Source organism: Cyrtonyx montezumae, unplaced genomic scaffold (assembly GCF_038088225.1).
Source record: "Cyrtonyx montezumae isolate F1298 unplaced genomic scaffold, pur_monq_1.0 scaffold_26, whole genome shotgun sequence".
Lineage (NCBI taxonomy): Eukaryota > Metazoa > Chordata > Aves > Galliformes > Odontophoridae > Cyrtonyx > Cyrtonyx montezumae.
In genome coordinates, this window is record NW_027072003.1 from 3,060,403 (window position 1) to 3,079,454 (window position 19,052).

The following is a 19,052-nucleotide window of genomic DNA, read 5'->3' on the forward strand; positions in this document are numbered from 1 at the left end:
GAAATCTGGGACAGAAATCGAGGCCTTGTGCTGAGCTCTCAACAGGCTCGTGTTAAAATAGCAGTTATTAACCAAGGGCGCTCTGAGTCAGCACCAATCTCAGTGCTGTGTGAATCAGAAGTGAGGAGGTGGGCTGCAATGTGGCAGGAGGGGCTGGGAGGGCACTGTCAGCCCCAGCCCTGCACTGAGCAGTGTCTGGAGGGGTCAGGAGGAGCAGTGGGATTTGGGGAGGGCATTGCATCCGTCGTGATTCCCGTGCTGGGTGTGTGCATGGGGTGATGGCACGGAGCTTTGCCTTAGGAAAGGTGAGCTGGTGGGGCTTGGCTCATGTGTCCTCTGCTGAGAGGGGACCTGAAACACTGCTGGTTCTGCAGAGAAGTAATGTCTCAGCACATCGTCACCGAGAGGGCAAACAGGAGGCATCGTGTTTCCAGACAGAGAGACAGACAGAGATGTGACACCCTAATGGTAAATACAAGCTCAGAAAGCAAATAGAGCTCAGCTGTGACAAGGCAGGAAATCCCCGGCTGGTGCCAGCAGAGAGCACTGCAGCACAGCCAATGAAAGCACTCATTTGGAGTGAAAAACACATAAATAAGGACTTTGAGCCATCAACACAGCCAGGACTCCCAAGCAGTGCTCAGGGAGAGGTATCATCCCGCACTGTGCAATCCACGTGTGTGCTCCTCGCAAGCAGCATCTGTGAGCATTATTTGGGCACAAACTGGTCAGCACTGGGATGCTGCTCCCACCTCTGCTGGCTCAGCAGGAAGGAACTGCTCTTTCCTACGGATGCTTTGGGGGTGGTTGTTGGTTTTTCTTTGCGCTTTCCGTAAATGAAGCGGTTAAATTGTTATCTGAGACGCCCTAGGAATTTAGCAGCGGGTTTCGCACTCTCTTCTCGCTCATCAAGGTCCTGGGCGCAAACCATTCATTTTAAAATGGCACAGCATCACGTGACGAGCTGCTAATTAAGCTCTTCAGTGGCGCACGAATGAACCGCCCCCAAATTTGCAGCAAAGCCGTGACCTGCAGATCCAACACGGCGGGTTTGAGTTGCGGGCTGAATCCCTTCGTGTTAGGAATGGATGCTTTCCAATCCAACGCAGCTGCCGTTGCGCTGCTGCTGCCTGTGCTGGCTGCACAGCACTGTGCTCCCTGCGCCCATCCTGCCCGCGTGCTTTCGGGCATTCCCCGGCCGCTCAGGTGATAATGACCGTTGATAATTCAGGCTGAGAGCTGGCTCAAAGTGCTCTCCTTTCAAAACCTAAAGCACTCGTGACGTAGGTTTGAAGAGCGATTTACTCGGGGGTGGGGATGGAGATGGGGGTGGGGGGGTTAATTACCCAGCGAACCGCGGCTCCGCGCGCGCCCCCTGGTGGACACCGCCGGAACTGCAGCGTGGGTCGGCGCCCGGATCTCGGGCCGTGACCGCGTGGGGACGTTCCCGTTTCCGTCCTCACGGGAAAAAAAAAAAGGTCGATGGGATCGATTCCCTGGAAAAAAGTCACTTTTTCTCAGTTTTCTTTTTTTTTTTTTCTTTCTTTTTTCTTTTTAAGATGCTGAAATCTGGCCAAAAGGCGATTTTTTTTCCCTGTCTGCTTGCTGTTGTGCGCGGCAAGTAATCAAGGAGATAACAGCACTGAAGAATTCAGGTTAAGGAGGAGTCTAGTTAGATGCTTTGGGACACATCTCACCTGGGATTACGTGTTTCTGCTCAGCTTTTTTCCCCCTCCTGGGCCAGACAGTGGCTTCGCATCACTTGCTCTGTTCTATCTGCGATTTCAGGCACAGGAAAAGAAGGAAATCCCTGCACTGCTGCCCCTCTGCACAGCAGCCCCAGCACTCACAGCAACCTTTCCCATGCTTTCCCGTGGCCCAGAGCTTGAGGTGAGCTCCACGTGCCCGCACAGTACCCTCTGAATGCAGAGGAGCTCACAAGCAATCCCATTGCCTCGGGGTCAGTGTCTGCTGCCCCATAGCACAGAGCACGATGCTGGGGCACCAGCAAAGCCCCCCAGCACAGAGTGAGGCACAGCGGGGGCTGATTCCTGCGGCAGCACTGTTTGTTTTGGTTCCTGAGTGATGACAAGCGAGCAAACAAGATCTGCGTTTCACATCTGCTCCGGAGACTCCTCTTTTACTCTCTGTAAGTAGCCAAAACATATCAGGAGCTGGGAAGACAACATGTCTGATGGATTTGTGCTTATTTATTTTATTTTTTTTTTCATCAGCTTGCTGATAAGTTGAAGCTAGATGACAAAACATTTCCTAAGCAGTCACAGAGTCCATCCCTCGGTGTGTGGGAGCTCTGAGCAGAGCGGCTCTGCTGATGGGGAACTGCTCCCTGCCTCAAACTGCTGCTCCAAAACCCATCCCTGTGCCCCTGGCAGCGCTCCACAGCCTTTGCTTTTCTCACCTACGTATAAACTGTCCAGAGACACATGTCAGCATATTTTCCCAAGCCTCTCCCTTGCTTTTGTGATGTTTGGAGAAGTGTTTGTCTTCCCAGCTCCTGCTAGATGTAATTACTCAGAATATCTGTTTTCTGGCCACTTGGTAATGGCTCCAGGACGCCTGTTGGCAGCTAACAAGGTCTGCTGTGACACGGGGAATACATCCAAGCCTATTTAAATACTCCTTTCTCTGTTGTGTTCAAGTAGATGGCAGTTATCCTTTCGGGCACACAGACTGCCCTGAAGGTACTCTCATCTTCAGACACAACGGTGCTCCTGAGCAGCACTGAATGCCTTCCCCACCACCTCCTGTCACAGCTGGCAGCATTCAGGACAGGTGACAGCAGCCTGTCCTCTGAGCTGGGAATTGAAGTGGTGACAAACTCATGTAGCTGTCTTTTTTTTTTTCTTTTTCCTTTGCAAGTTCTCTGAGCAGAACAGCTGATTAAATGCATGCCCGTGCACTGACTGGAATTTTATTTTGCAAAACTGGCAGCGTGCGAGCTGTTCCCCCAGCAAATGACACAGTGTGGCTTAGGGAGCAGCAGTGACTGTACCCATAAGTTGGGGTGCTTCAGGTGTGGTCTTTAAAGCAGCCCTTTGCTGAGGGGTTTTCCTCTAGGAGCAGTCACAACGGTGAGCTGTGACTCCTAAGCAGCTGAGATTTATATTGATGGCTTTTGTACCAGAGCCACCTCCCTCCTCATAAAGCTGCACATCGCTTTTGAGATGCCTGACAAGAGACCACCTGCCTTTCTCCTGATTTATTACCGGAGTCATCTGGTGCCATTTGATTCCTCCCAGTGTGAAATCATTCATTATTTATATCGCCAAGTACCAGAAATAGCTGTCAGGTGTCCATTCTCAGGTTGGCAACCACGGAGTGTTGTGAGCATCCCTACCCAAGAGCAACGTGTAAAAGACAAACTGCCCACGGGGCTGCCTCGGAAGGAGCAGAACCAGAGTGAAGTGCTGTTTCCATGTAAGAAACAGCTCCAGACCCCCAGGGCTGCGTGCAGAGAAGCAGTGTGCTGTGGGAACAGCAGAACCCTGCCCGTCTGCTCACCAGCAGCCCCAGGATCCCTCCGGGTGCTTTAATGCTTTCAGCTCAAACCCGTCTGTGCGTTCAGGGCTCTGTCTTTCAGGCTCTCCCGACTCGGAACAGCTGGTTTATTTTGCTTCCCAAATATGTTTCTTGGCTCTGATCCTCGTTTTGCACCTCAAAGTTTCAATCTCCTGGTTCGTAATGATCTCGCAGCTTGAACGGTGATGTGGGCTCTCAGCATCTCCCGTGTGGCTGTTTGTGGTGGTGGCAGCAAACGAGAGACTTCTGCAGATTTAATAGGAAAACTTCACAGCCACCGGGGTCAGATTGTCTGGTTTTTGCGTGCATGTGTGTGGTTTGGTCAGTGCCACTTTCTGCTGAGGCGGTGTAAAACCAGATATGGAGAAAAAGAGAGGCAAGAGGCCAGAGCTGGTGAGAGCTGCGGGGTGCACAGGGATCAGGGCCAGGAAAGCCGAGCGTGTAAGGGGAGCTGGTCCTTCTGGCAGAGGAAGGCCTGCAGAGATGCAAATGGGGCTCCAGTCCACCAACTGTACCAGCAAGCAGAAGCCCCAGATCCTCTCCTCCCTCTGTGCATTAAGCGTTTTTAGATTCTGAGAGTGTTTATTATTTGTCTCCCATCATCTGTCTGCTCTGCTCTTCGTGGGGCTACAGCGAGCAGTGCAGGCTCCTGCTGGTCACTGCCTCTCCTGTGCAAATGGACTTCCAGGAGCACCACGTTTTGCTGCAGCAGTGCTGAGCATTGCAGCCCATCGGCATGCCGTTAATTTGCAAAATATTTACTCTTCCAGGAGAGGTTTCTCCTCCAAAAGGCTTTTGCTGTTGGCAGGCACCGAGGGCTGCCATGGCTTGGGTCAGCCCACGCTTCACATCCTGCCCATGAAACCAGCAGTGGTTTGTTGGAACATTATTAAACGCAGAGGTTCAGTATTTGTTTGCTCCCCTCCCCGTGCTCACTTCTCTCCTTTTCTCTTCCTTATTTATTTATTTTTGTGCAAAGGAAGGAAGAGAAAATCAGTCCGTTTTCCCAAGGCCACAGAATTTCTCAGATATCCATTTCAAGGTGTTTATTGCAGCCTTTCATCCCATCCCCTGACTGCTAAGACTTTCAATTCCCTGCCTGGCAACAGATGGGATGCCAGCGTATTTTTAGCAGTTTGTTTGCTTTGATTGAACCCTTAAACATTATCCTGCTTTTAAGTCCTTGAATTGCCCTGGGGGCTGACGAGAGAGGCTGAACTCTGCACAAAGACATGCAGGAGGGAAGCTGCCCGTGCAGAGCAGCTATCCCAGCTGTACTGCAACAATCCCTCTTCTTCAGGGATACCTGTGGTGTGCTGTAGCCATTAGCTGGCATGCTGAGCCACGAGTTACTCCTACTTTGCAGAAAGAAAGCAGCGAGTCCACCTCTGCACATGAAGGGCTGGATGAGAGCATCAGGTTTCCTTCCTCCTCCGTGGCTCTGACAAAGGCCCTGTGCTCATGCTTTTATTCTGGGAAAGCAGCATGTACAAATCTCATTTCTGTCTGAAGCAGGACTCACCTGGAGAAGGGAAATAAAAGGGGGGAGATGAATGAATCCATCCTGTTTGCATCTCAGTGCCCGTGTGCTGCCACGAGCAAAGCCCCCTTCTGCAGAGATGCAGATGCTGAAATGCAGTTTTGCATCAAAATTAGAATATCCTTCTGTGCGGGAATCTATTACATATTTGGAGCAAATTACAGCAGGAGGAGGCACACTGAGATGTGCACACAACACCAGAGTGCTGCACTGGGGTCTGGCTGAGAAACGAATCAATTTTATTAGATACCTTAATCCTGCCCTCCTTCCATGGACTTGTTCAGCTCTTTGCTCGAGTTTAACTTTTGAGTCATAGAGAGTTCCTTCAGACCCCTCATTTATTCCCCTTCCCTCCCTAAATTGCTTTTAATAATTAAGTGTAATGGGGGAGCTTTGATTGCATTCCTCACTCAGAAGGTTAATTAGGTGTATCTAAATAAGTTAGAAAATGCATTCCTTTGGATTCCATTCCATTTCCTTCATCCCGACTAAAACGTGCTGTTCTCTGGAGGGTTCTTGTTTGAGAGCTGACTGGAGGTAATTATTCCAGATAATTAAGATCACTAAGCAAAGTAATTTAATTTTCTTCTCTACTTCTTCTTCCCTCCTAGAAACGTAAACGTCCGTGTGACCCTTTATCAATAAGAAGCCTTTTAGGAGGCAAAGTTGGCAAAGAAAGCTATGAAGCTAGAAGAACCTAGCACCAAGTGAAACCCAGTAGAGACATTTTAAAAAGCAATGACTTCTTCCACTGAAAAACAGTCCATCGTTCCCAAAAACTTGATTTTGTAGTTCGTTGTTCTTTAATTCTGCTTCAACCACTAGGGCAGAGCAGGGACAACAAGAACAGAGGTATGGCCCAATTAGCTGAACTGCAATCAGCTGTGCTGGGCTGGGCACACATGAAAGGCCCTGAAATGATGAGGCTCCATCAGTGCCACCTGAGGAAGCTCTGCTGAGCAAAGATGGTGGTGAGGGGCAAAGCTAAACCTGTTCAGGGCATCGGAGGGCTGGAAGAGCAGAGTGAGAGAAGGGATGACGGAGGTTTGTTTTGTTTTCCTGCTTTGTTGCTGTGGTTTTTGTGTCTCTGGGTGTTTGTTTGCTGTGTAGGAGGTAGTTAGGAAAGCCTGAGAGAAAGCTGCTCTGACTTCTTTGTTGGAGTGGATAATCAGAGGAAGAGGGGATTACTTCTCTGTCTTTCGCAGTGCTTCTCCTATTTGCTAGCTGTTCTGTTCAAAGCTGGAGAAGGGATGGAGCCAGAAACTCTTTCCTTTTGTGTTTGGTCTGGGGGCTGTGGGACAGCAGCCTGCCCATCAAACTTCATTTATGTAACCAAAGGGACTGCAGAGCAAGGAGACTTCTCTTTGTTCAGTGAGACCCTGAGTTACTCCTGTTAGGTTTTGCTGTTGTTTCTCTTCTCTCACTGCAAAGCTTTCTTCCTGTGTAGCTGTGCCCTCTGCCTCTGGGGCAGGCGATGAGCAGTCTTCCTGTAGTTCCTTTTCTGTGTTATATCTCAAACTGTGAGTTCAGGGAGTGCTTGGTCTCCTCAGTGCAGAATGAGTGGGTACAGAGAAGTGAAAAATAGCAGTGCTATGGCTTAAGCAACTTGAATTCAATCCCTATCCTGGGCCTTCAGTTCCAGCTGAGTAGAGCCCCTGGCTGCTGTACTTCTGGATCCCTGAGTCCTTGGCTTTGGGTGGGAGCTGGGCTCTGCAGCACACCTGGCTGGGAAGGAAGAAACCTTCATTGGTGAGCTGGGCACTAAAAACACACGTGGGGAGACATCTGTGCACCTTATGTACTGCTGAAAATCACTTCAGCTCAGAGAATGTGGATTTGTTGCTCGCGTTTACTTTCTCTTTTGGGATGCCCCTGGAAGCTGTTGCTGCTGCTGAGCTCGTTTGTAACATCAGCCATGCCTTGGGGAAGCAAAAGGTCTGGGACTATTTCGTTGTCCTTTTATAGACAGGACAGAGTGCTCAGATCTCAGAGGAGGAGGGTCTGCTTTTCCCCAGCAGCGAGCTTCCCACCTGCTCCCTCCCAAAGCACTGGCTTCAGTGTTGTCTTTCTTAAGCTTTAGCCGTTTTTATAATGACTGCACACTTCTCTATTAGAGCTTCCTGTAGAGTGCTCATTATAACTTCTGTTTTACAAGGGCCACTCGCTGAAATGCACAAACACTTCAGCAGCCTGTCAGCGCTCGGCTTTGAAGCCGGCGTGGAGTTGAATGCCATAGATCTGCTATCTTAATTAGTACAAGAGGTTACCGAGATGTTAATACCCGATCTTGCAGGGCTGACAGCACGGATTAAAGGTCGTGGAAGCAGACGTCTGTACGACAGGAGGGTTGTGGGCACTATTGTTCCTCCTGAGCTCGAGTCAGCAGGTTGGGGTGTGTGTGCTTGTTGGCACTGCTGTGAGCTGGAGAGTGCGTGGGTTTGTGGCTTTGGGGGTGGGAGCAGGCAGGAAGGTCTCCATCCCTTTTAACTGGATGGTATCAAATTCTCCTGAAATACTTGAAATAAACCTCGTGGCTGTGAAATAGGAGCTTTCAATGGGCTTGTTTCCATAGTGCTCCTGTTGCTGTGGGTGCAGGTGTGTGCTGTGAGTCTGCATCTCTTCCTGCAGACTTGCCAGGGTGGGAGCACTGCCCTGGCACCTGCGTGAGGTTCACCAGGTAGCAAGCAGGAATGCACTTTTCTCACTGCTTTGGGACAGGTGGAAATGTGTTTCTGTAGCACTAGCACTGTGAGCAGCTTGGATGGGCGAGGTGTCCCTACCCAAAATGGTCACATTTCAGACCCCGGTTCTGCAGTAAGGTGGGGTTTTGGCTGAGTCTTCCCAGATATCTGTGTATGTCAAGTGATATTCAGCACTTCAGACGTGGTAAAATCTTGCTGTAATTAACTCAGTGTATTTTACGATGCTTTGTGTGTCTCCCTGGTGTGCAGCGGAGGATCTCGGGTCGTTGATCCAGAGGTGGTGATTTATTGGGCAATTGCATATCTACACACCATCAGTCATGCTGGAAAGAGAGACTGTGATCTCATCAGTCTGGGAGAATGAGACATGGAAGGACTTCTATCAGATGAAGGGGGGCTGATGGATGGAGGAGTCATGGAAGTGTTGATTCAAGCCAATAAATTATCTTTCACATTAATATTGTGCAGCCAGACTCTGCACCACTGTTAGTGTTCTCTTCCCACGATGAAGAATTGCCCTTCTGTGAAGCTCCATTTCAGTGAGGAATGGAGTTTTGGGGCATGAAGGGATTTCTTGTGGAAATGTTAGTTCTTCCATTAAACAAAGAAACAGGTAAAATTGGTAATGCAAGAAAGACAAGGAGAAATGGAGTGAGGTGATGGCTTAAGGGTTTGCGTGCCCAGGGTGTGGAACTACCAGAGTCCATCTGAGCTGTGACGCCCTGGGGGTGTTCTGTCTCTCCAGGAAAAAAGCTGCAGTGTATCTATAGGTGCTTTAAGAGGGATGGTGGCACAGGGCATCTGCTTGGAGGTGAACTTTAGTGCAGGTTTTAGGACCAAGTGGTGACTGTGGGAAGGTGACATCAGGAGAGAAGCTTCAATGTGTTCAGCCTTGCTGGCTTTTCAAACAGCAAACTGCTCCAGAGTGAGGGCCAGAGCGTGTCCCCTGTGAGGAGGATTTCCCTGTGCTGCTGTTTCTTTTTAATTTGAAGGTTGTTCTCTGTTGATAGCTGCTGTCCGTTGCACCTTGGATAGGTGGTGAGGAAGAAGAGCTCTGCTAGCAAGGACACCTCTTCTTTCCTCCTGGCAGGAGGAGGTGGGGAGGGGGCTCATCTTAGACCAGAAGCATTTCTGTTGATGCCTTCCTCCAGAAGTCATGAGTGAGGTGGCAAATAATGATGCTAATGAAAGAGACCGTGACTTGTGTTGACAGAAGAGAGAGTGAACCATTGCTTTCCTGTTTTACTGGGGACCAGGCAGCTTTGTGCAGGTAAGGCACAGCCCTAACACGACAGCTGCTATTGGAGATGATCTCACTTCTGTAGACCACACACGTCCAGAAACTTTGGTGTAGAAAACCCATCCCTGCTGAATGAGGACTGAATGTGCCACTGTGGATGCTGCATGGCATGCGTTCCCTGATGTACTCAGGGGAAGAGAAACTGAAATAACAATATCCACATGTGCAATCATTCCAAACACCCGAGGATATCCCTGAGATATCTGAGAATAGCTCCGGTGCTGCTCTCTGTGCATCCCAGTGCAGATGTCACTGCTGAGGGCTGTGGGTGTGGGTTCTGCTGTGCAGAGTGGAGGTGTATTTTCTCCTTGTGCCCACTGGAGGTCACTGGAGCATTGTTTACCATTGTCTTTCCGAACAAAGGAACGGCAAACCTGATCTGTCGGGAAATTAATGGGTTGTTTTTAGAAAGTGGCATAGATTTTCATATGCAAAATTGATAAAATAAATCTCCAAATTACTTGCTATCCCTGCGTGTAATATGTATTTTATAAATACTTTTCACGCCCCAAGGAGATATTATTCTCTTCTTTACTTCGTAATGTTATGAATTAACTGATAGGAACTCAAAGGCAGACTCCTGTAATGAGCTGTGTGCTTCACCATCGCCTGGTGGATGCATCCACAGTGCAAAAACAAAGCTGGAGAGACATTCAAACCCAAACATTGCAGTTTGCCAATCGTTCTGTTGCATAGATGTTGTTATGCGTGCTGGAAAGATGAGGAGCAATTCAGTGTTCTGCAGGGTCATCTAAAGCATCTCAGCTCACACCGGGGAGGTGAGGAGCAGCTCATTCCTTCTGCCCTCGTGCAGAAGGATGCAAAACCTGTGCACAGTTTTGTGCTGTTTGCTCTGATACTGCCCTGCCCTGGTGCAGGCTGTAGTGCTCAGAGCATCCCCTGCACTTGCTGCTGGAGGGGAAGCAGATGCTAGGCTAACAGGATCTAATTATCAGTAATAAGAAAAGTTTGGCAACTAGTCACAGGATCAGCAGTAAAATGAAACAAAGCTTCTTCTCAACCCAAGTGTGTGTGGTTGCTGTTAATGTCAGGCTGAGTAATGATTACTATTAACTAAAAGGATCCTTCTGTGCTTTTTGGGGATACTCAAAGCCAAGGAGTACAGACTCCTGGCTTCTGGGCTAGATCAGGTTTTGTGATAGCGTTGGGATTTATCTTTTTGTATGGGAGGTGCCTTTGTGACATGGATCAGCTCGGGGCAAGCTGCAGGGCAATGTGAGCAGTGCTCGGTTGGCTCGAGGTCCTGCAGTGCCTGTGCAGAAGTCTGTGTAACAGGAGCTGCTACGCTCCTGTTACACTGACTTCAGAGAAGTAATGCTTGATTGTATTTAGTGAATAATTTTCTGAACCTAAATAATGGGTTCATCTTGAATTGATGATGAATGCAGGGACTTCAGGCCCAGAACATGGAGGTTTGATTAATGCATTAAAATGATGAGGTGCTTGCTTGAATATGAATGTATTTCCCCATCAGCTCTTGTATTGTGCTTGGGAGACGTGTGCTGAGTTTATTTTTGCCAATGCAGCCATTGTTTGTGGGTTCAGCTGGGCCTGGAAGTGGGGGTTTCACTGGGTAGGCAGAGCGATGCTGGGTGCTTCGTGCTGCCAGGCTCTGCAGTCACATCTTCTCCGAAAGACTGACTGCAGCAGAGCTAAAAGCAGGGATGGTGTGATTGAGCCCTATTAGAGGCATCAAGGTTGTCTATTTGTAAAGTTCATCAGCCTCAAAGGTGTTCAGAACGGCCCAGAAGGGTGTATGGTATCCAAGCAAGTTGGGAGTTCAGACCTCAGCACCCAAATCTGAATGTGTACTGCTCCAGAACCAGCAATTCTGCCTTGGCTTTGTTGAAAAGCTATCCTTAAGTGCTTGCTTTAAAATCCTGGAGCTGTATAACTTGACTGTTTTCCCAGGAAAGCAATTAAGAATCTGTGTTAATAAGAAATAAAGTTGTTAGCAAATTTGACCAGTTTAAAAGATGCCCTGGGGAAATCACCAACAAACAGGACACTTTGATATGGCCCTTTGCTAGCCAAGCAGCTCTACCTGTTACAGATCTGATCAATTAAAAATTACCAGGAGAAAAGGACATATTCTTTTAATAAAACGTGCATAGCCAGAAGGATTTTCTAACATGATTACAGAGTGGAAGTAGTGTGTCCTTTATCCCCTCTGTGCTGAAGGAAAGGAGGAAACATTCTGCCTCTTTAAAACGTGAGAAGCAAAATGAGGGTGAAGGGGCACAGTGGTGGAGGAGTTTGCATGAGTGTGGCATGTAATGACCCAAAAATGGGTTTGGATGTGCTGGTGCAAACTGCACTCACTTGGCTGTCAGGATGTGTCCGCAGTGCGTGTTTGTAAGATATTTACTGGTAGCCTGACAACACCTCAAACACTGATGGAAAACATCCGGGATGAGATTAATCAAGTGGACATCAGTGATGATTGAAGTCTGTGCTGGGTTCTCTCTGCAGTCAAAGGAGAGACGGATATCTCCAGCAGGGCAGCAGATGTAAGTTTTAAAACGTAATGAATTGTTCTCTGGAGGTGCTGCTCTTTGCCCATTGATTTCTCCTCCCCGATTATTTTCCGACAGACAATGGACAACTCCTTGCAGGTGAGATTAACCCTCTCCTCACACAAAGCTCCACTTTGGGAAATGCATTCCTGCACGAGGTGCTGTGCTGTGGGTGCTGGCAGATGCAGGGTTGGCTTTGTAAGTCCCAGTGCTGCTTTAGGAGATGAAGCAGTGGGACTTCTTCTCTCTTGTGCTGGTGGCACGCAGCAGGGAGGTGCCATGGTGCTGTGCATTTGCACAGTGGGGTCTGCTTGGTTTTGTACCTCTGTTCTAGGTAGGGTTTGCCCCCGTGGTAGTTCATCTTTGCTCTTCCTGGCTGTAGCATTGTGTACTGAAAGGCTGCAGGATGGCACAGGGAAACACTGCATCTGTGGAAAACATGAATATGTTTAATAGGGGAAAAAAAAACCATTAAAAGGTAGCTTATTTTTTGTTTCAATTCCATGATTGCACCAGTTCATCTCTGGCAGCCCCAACTTGTGCTTTGAATCACCTGAGGGCTGGCACCACCGCTGCTGCTGTGGCTCAGAGATAATCTGGTGAAGAAGTCCTCTGAATTTCTAAACATGCTGATGTCTGACAAACGTGCGAGCTGAGGTTTTCATACTGCCAAGGGAAACATGAATGTGATGGGAGAAGACCAAGTGTCAGGCAGTAGATTGTCTGGGGCAGGTGAAAAATGGGACCAAGCGATATCAGTGCTCACTGTTATTCAGATATGCAGTGGGTGTGTGGTCTCCATAGGGCTGAATTCTTGTAGTCTATAAGAAATCCATGGAATTACATTTAGTTTTCTGTAATGTATATCTACGTATACATGATAATCAGTGGAAGCTTTCATTACTGTGGTGACATGTTCCTTCCAGCTTGTTCTCTCCTGTGTTTATTGCAATTTGTTCCTCCTGGAATTTCTGTAAGGCATGACAAGGCACCAAAGTTGGGGTGAGTTACACAAAGGACTCCTTTGCATATTAAAGACACTGCACTGTCACTTGACTATATTTGGGAAAACGTCTACCACTGTGAATGTCATCAGGGAGACGAATTCCAGTGCTCATTATGGGGGTGCTGTGACAAATAGGTGGAGGAAGGAGTATGATGTGATGGTGTGCTTTTTTCCCAAGCCTCGTCAGTGCTCATTTTTACTTCCCTCCATCCCTAGCAGTCTCAATCCCTTGATAATAAATGCAGCTCGCATATGAGCAACCCCCCAGACTGATTTCTCTCCTCTGGAAGAAGTGATTTAAAAGAACAAGAAAAGACATTGAATTGTGTTCATTATTGATAATCTTAAAAGATTTACTGCGGGCTTTCAGAAAAGCTCCTGCTTTAAAGCAAATGGCTTTTATCTCCTTTTTTGTTTGTCTAGTTGCCTTTTGTGGGTTTTGTGGCTGTTTTTTTTTTTCCCCACTCAGTAACTCATGTAGGTAGGGACTTGAATTATTTTCTTTCTGAGGGAAATCTGTATGGCTCTGCAATCAGTAGGGACTTGTAGGAGGAAGTGTTTTGCTCATGCAGCAGTGCATGGGGTGTCAGAGCCCTGGGCTGTGATTTTGTCCCTTGGGCATCAGGCTACTTCAGTGCATCCTGAATTGTAGATAGAACTCTGGGAAGAAAAACAGTGGTGGCTGAAACTGTTCCCAGTGGTCCTTCTGAGCCCTCACTGTGATGCAGGGTCATGGAATCACAGAATGGTTTGGGTGGGAAGGGACCTGTAAGATCATCTGGTCCCACCCCCACGCTATAGGCAGGGACACCTTGCTCTAGGGCAGGATGCTCACGGCCCCATCCAGCCTGGCCTTGATCCCTTCCAGGGAGGGGACATCCACAGCCTCACTGGGCAACTCAAACTGGTGAGACTTCCAGTGTCTCACAACCCTCACAGTAAGTAATTTCTTCCTAATATCCAGTCTAAATCTCCCGTCTTCCAGCTTAAAGCAGTTTCCCTTTGTCCTGTTGCTCTTACAAAAAGTCCCTCCCCAGCTTCTCTTTCATGTGCTGAAAGGTCACCCTGGAGCCTTCTCTTTTCCAGGCTGAAGATCCCCTACTCTTGCAGTGATCTCCTACTTGCTTGTGTTTCCCAACGCTGTTTCAGAGCTTTGGGCTTAGGGTTTTAAATAGTCTTCATGTGGCACGTCATTGTGTTGGTGTGTCAAGAGAAGGGGCAGATCCATTCTGATGAATCTCCAGCTGCTCCTGGTGCTAGCTCAGCTCAACATGTCAGCAAAAGTAATAATCACAGTGGTTTTATTTTGTTGCTCCTGGTGTTCTCTTTGTGGGAGCAGAAGCAGTTCGGTGCAGTGCAGGAGGTGCAGATGGGAATCAGGTGCTCAGTGACTGAACCAGAAGGTTGAAAACCAGGGGAATGGGAATCTGTGCTAAAAAGCCAAAGAACAGTGGATATCTCCACTGGGTTCTGACCTCTCTCAGCCTGCATCAAAGGACAGCATTAGTCACCCTGTGCTCAAAGTCATTAGGTGTTAGAGACATGAAAGTACAAGATGTCAAGTCGGGAGGCACAGACCAGATGTGCTTATTCACCTCTATGCCCTTCCCCTCCAGAAGATCCAGTATTTCTGATTGCCACTGAAAAGAGGTTCAGGGAGGAGCAGATGGCATTAGAAATCAGAAGATTTGAGTGAGCTGCCATGAGGTTATGAACTTTTCACCCGCATAACCTCTTGATGGGCACAGGGAGACCTCAGTGCTGTCCTGAAACCAAAGCCTTCTAGGAAGATTGGTGCTGGAGCAAGTGAGGAGGTCCTGGGGGGTTATGATGGGATAGTGAGTGGGTCGTAAGCCTTGTCTCTGTGTTAAGCATGCTCATTATTTCAGAATAATCAGCTTTCCTGTATGGATGACTGTCAGGAAGCAGACAGCACGGACCCAGAGATGTGTGCAATTGCAGAAGCAGCAGATACTCAATATCCTGGGGAATCAGGACATCCATTGGGAGTTTCTTAACCCATTCCCCTCTATTGGGTTGAGAGCACTTGTGCGCAAACTCTCTAGAAGCATAACCATGAGATGAGAGGACCTTCCCTTTTTTGTGCTCTGGGAAAGGAACATAACGTAGAAACAGCTGAGATGGAGTGTGCAAATGGATACTGCCAAAGTTGGACAAGGAAAATCTGACCCTAATGTCTAGAGTTAGATCCTAACTGCTCTTCTGGAGTGTGGTGATGCTAATGAGAAATAGAGAACTTGACGTATTTAGCAGTCAGATTCAGCATGGTGTATCTCTGTAGCAGAGTTCCTCTGCTTTAGGGTTTTCCTGCATGCATAAGTGAAAGCGTGTTGGGCAAACATAAATTCAGTGACATACTGGAGCAAAAAGGAACAGAATGTACTTTAGCTTTGGTTATTTCTAAGTAGCTGGAGTGAGCAAGGTAATCTGTGTAGACACTGGGCAACTGCGTGCACCCATTCAAGCTCCTGGAGCACCTCTGCCTTCCACAATGTGATTTTTTTGCCTCTGAAGCAAGATATTTCCCAAAGGTCTCGGAGCATGTGAGGCTATATTTCATCCCTGTAGTTAATTCAACAAAGAATACTGGAACACAGAGTATCAGAAAACATTTTCTGCGTTCAGAAAGCAAAACCATATGCTCAAACCCCATCATCAGTTCACAGGCATTTTAATAACCTCATACTTCACCAATCAGAATAATTAAATAGGCTCATTATTTAAAATATTCATTGTGTCCGGATTCCATGTTTGGCTTTCTTGGTCAATTTGGTTCTTGCTAATCTGGGGGAAGGAAAGAATGTTCTCTAGTGCTTAATTTGCATTAAAAACACTATAATTTGTAAGTAAATTGGAAAGCTTTTAAGTGGAGAGGGAACATCAGTGACTTGACAGTCAAAGCTCTCCTTTGTTTTTCAAGCATAATGTTCCAAAAAGATGCTCTTCCTTTCTTGGAATTACATGGCAGTAAGAATGAAGCCTTGTAATTGTTCATTAATCTACAGTTATTAAGAGAGTGGTCTAAAGCACTAGAAAAGGGAAAACAAAAAAACTCAACGTGGGTAGTATCTTGTTTATGATACTTTTGTTAGAAAACAGATTGTCAGTGGCTTACCCTGTGTGAGGGGTTATGGTCGATGCTGGGGTTGGGGGGATGGAGTTGGCCACTGTCCCTTGGCTTTGATCTCTTCCTTTTCACCGCTCCCAGGTGTGCACAGCTTCCTCTTCTGGTGACCCAAGGGGCATTCCCACAAGGACTCATAATGAGAACTTGGCTGAAAGAGACGACAAGATATAAAAATATTTCACTGTGGCTCAAGAAGAAACTCTCACCATAGATAAAACGTTATTTTCCATTGTGGTCAAGCAAAAAACTTACTGGTTTGATTCAACAAATGACCTGACTAGCAGATGGACTCCACTGTTCTTCCTCTTTTTTTTTGGTGTATCTGATGGCATGGATAGTCCTGGGGAGCAGCTCTTTATCTGTTGTCTTAAAGACGTTGCTTTCTTTGTTCCTTCCCCCTCTTCATTTAGGAAGAGGATAGAGGAGTGAGAAATGCCGTGGAGGAGCTTATTTCAATGCAAATCTATTGCTGATAATTGCAGTTTTAAAATCTTCTCAACCTCCAGTGAAACAAAGATAAAGGAATAATGGCTGTGAATTATCAGCTGCTCCGCTTACCTTCAAAACAGTTCTTACACTGTTGTGATACTTGGATGTATTTATTTTTGTACTTCTTTTGTTTTTAGTATGCCTGTGGTTTTGGTATGGTTTTTTTTTAGTACCCCTATGATAATTCTGCATCCATCTTTTTGCTATGGATGCGTAGGGCTAATATCCATGAATTTTCTGCTTTCTTCAGTTCTTCTTAAGTGATCAGATCCTTTCCCCCCCGTTATCTGGTTTCTAGGCCAGGGTAATACAACAAATGCACAACTGCGTATTTGCAATGAATAATTTGCAAACGTTTGCAGCAAATAATGCAGCTGCAGGTTGTGGCTCATTGGGAACTTGACCAGAGGGACTCTTGCTCTGGGGATGTGTCAGTCTGGATCAATTCATGTTACGTGTTCTCATGTTGAACTTTATTATTATTATTTTAACATTTGGAGTTTTAGTGGTAGCCATGACCCTTTTTCAGAAGTAAAGGGGGAGAAAAATTGTCAATGGGTGTAAATAAAGAAAAACCCAAGGCTCCTAATAAACATTCTTAGGACCACCAAGTCCTGCTTGTAGCAGGCAGGTGCTATAACTGATGGCTATATTTATCTGCCCGGGTAAAAGAATGGCAAATCAAGATGGATGTGTTTCCACCTGTCTGAACTAACAATTTATCACCCTAATTCCTAATGGATCACGCACTTGCTAAAGCAGAGTAATTGTTTGGATGTGGAAGTTGGCTTTCTGATGTAAGGGATTTATGATGTGTCAGGATGTGGACAGAAAGTCTAATATTGTGTACTAATTTTATGCATGTGCATGTCATGTGGCAGTGCCAGTGTCTGCAATAGGAATGACCACTGGATGGGCTGGGTTTGGAGAGCAAGAGCAGCCTGCCTCCTGACAGAGGATGCTACCCCATAAAGTTCTTGCACCTTTGATTTGAAGCTGCTGCTGGCATATGTTATCCACGTCTGCTGAACGCGCAGACAGAGCTGTGAACGACTTGATTGCTTTTCTCACCTGCCCGAGGAGTGTCAGACCCCATTGTTTCTGGCAGTGCACTTCAATTAGGTCTTAAAAATAAACGTGGTAGTACATCCTCTGAGAAACTGGAGAAGCTGTGGTGGGTTCCTTGGAGAACAGACAGGTTTGATTTAGGCTTAAGGACGATGCTTCTGCACAAGGGAGGCACCAGTCACAATAATTACATCGCTGTCTTCTCATAATATGATTTATTTAGATGTTGCTGTATGAATTAATTCTCTCTAATTGCTGCTCTTCTCACTCTAAATCAAGGCTTCTTGCTTTCTGGAGAGTAGTGAACATGATCCTACACTGGAGTAATTAGTCCAATTAGTAAGGAAAGCAGATGTGGAAAACCAATTACTTTCAGGAATATGTCTGCTCCCGTGTAGCCAGAATGCTGTTCAATCAAAATGTAACAGTGATTTAATAAAACATTGTTTTATTCATCACCTCCATTCCGACTGCTTTGGAGAGGGCGGTTTCTGAGCTTTGTGGCCATGGAGATCTGAAGGGAAAACAGCTGATGATGGTGTTGCAGGAGTTGCAGGAATGGAGGAATCCTTCTGCTCAGCTCAGTCTGTGGGGAGAGGGATTGGAGCAGAGCTTGGAGAAGGAGTGAGGAAGGGAGAAGCAGAAATCTCAGTGTGTGTTGCAGACCTGAACATGTGTGCCAGACCTGTGGGTGCAGGGCTCCTGGGGGTGCCTAAACCTGGCTGTCTCACGCTCTCATCTTACATCTGAGTTCTGTGACATCTTTACCAGCAGGGATGTTTTGAATTGACATCACTTTGCAGGCGAACACAATGAGGCTGAGTAGCATGTAACTTTATCCCAGATGGAGTTATGTTTTCACTTGGAAGTACCCCCTGATGTGACTCCAGCAGCAAGGTGCCCTGCTCGGAGCAGTGCCTGCCCTAAGGTAGCACGTGGAGTTACTGCTTCTGAGGTCACCAGGCTGCAGCCAGTGGTCACAATCAGACTGCATCAGAACAGCTCTGCAAAGCATTTGGCTCAGCATCTCTGTTAGACAGCCAGGAGCTCGTGTAGTTGGATGGAAGTGGTGGTTTCTTATTCTCATGCTTTGTTTAGCATACAAAAGTAATCGATAAGACATGGAGTGTGGAAAAAATCGAGGGAAGCAAGTGCTCCGTGCTTTTCCCTGTAATTAATTGTACCAGGGTCCTCGGTGGGATGGGCACAGCCAGAGGCACTGTGTCTGCACCGAGCAGGGAAACCAGCACTCGTTGGGGTTTGTTTTCAAGCTCTTTAACAAAACACGCACAGAGGAGCTTTGCTGTGGAAGTTCACCCATCTATTTTCTTCCTTCTATCGCACGGAAGACAAGCGTGCTCATAATTGGGCCATTAAAGGAGGTGTTGAAATGTTGCTAATTGTCAAAGGCAATTAAGTGTAGCAACATGTCACAGGTAAATTAACGAGGCTCCAGGTGTTAGGAGCGAGTCGCGTTTGTGTGGGTATCAAACAATTCCTGTCCTTTCTGCTTGTTTGTTCAGCTCTGGCACGGTGTTTTTAGGGCTGCACTGATGTCTGCACTGCCTCTGTGCATGGGATCCCTCCAAGAAGCAGACAGTCCTGCAGGGAGCTCGTAATAAAGCAGCAGCAGTGCGGTTATTTGGCTCGTTCCTGTTTTCAGGAAGACCTGCGGTGACCTGAAATCACTGCTAAGAATATTTAAGTGTTTTAACCTTTGAG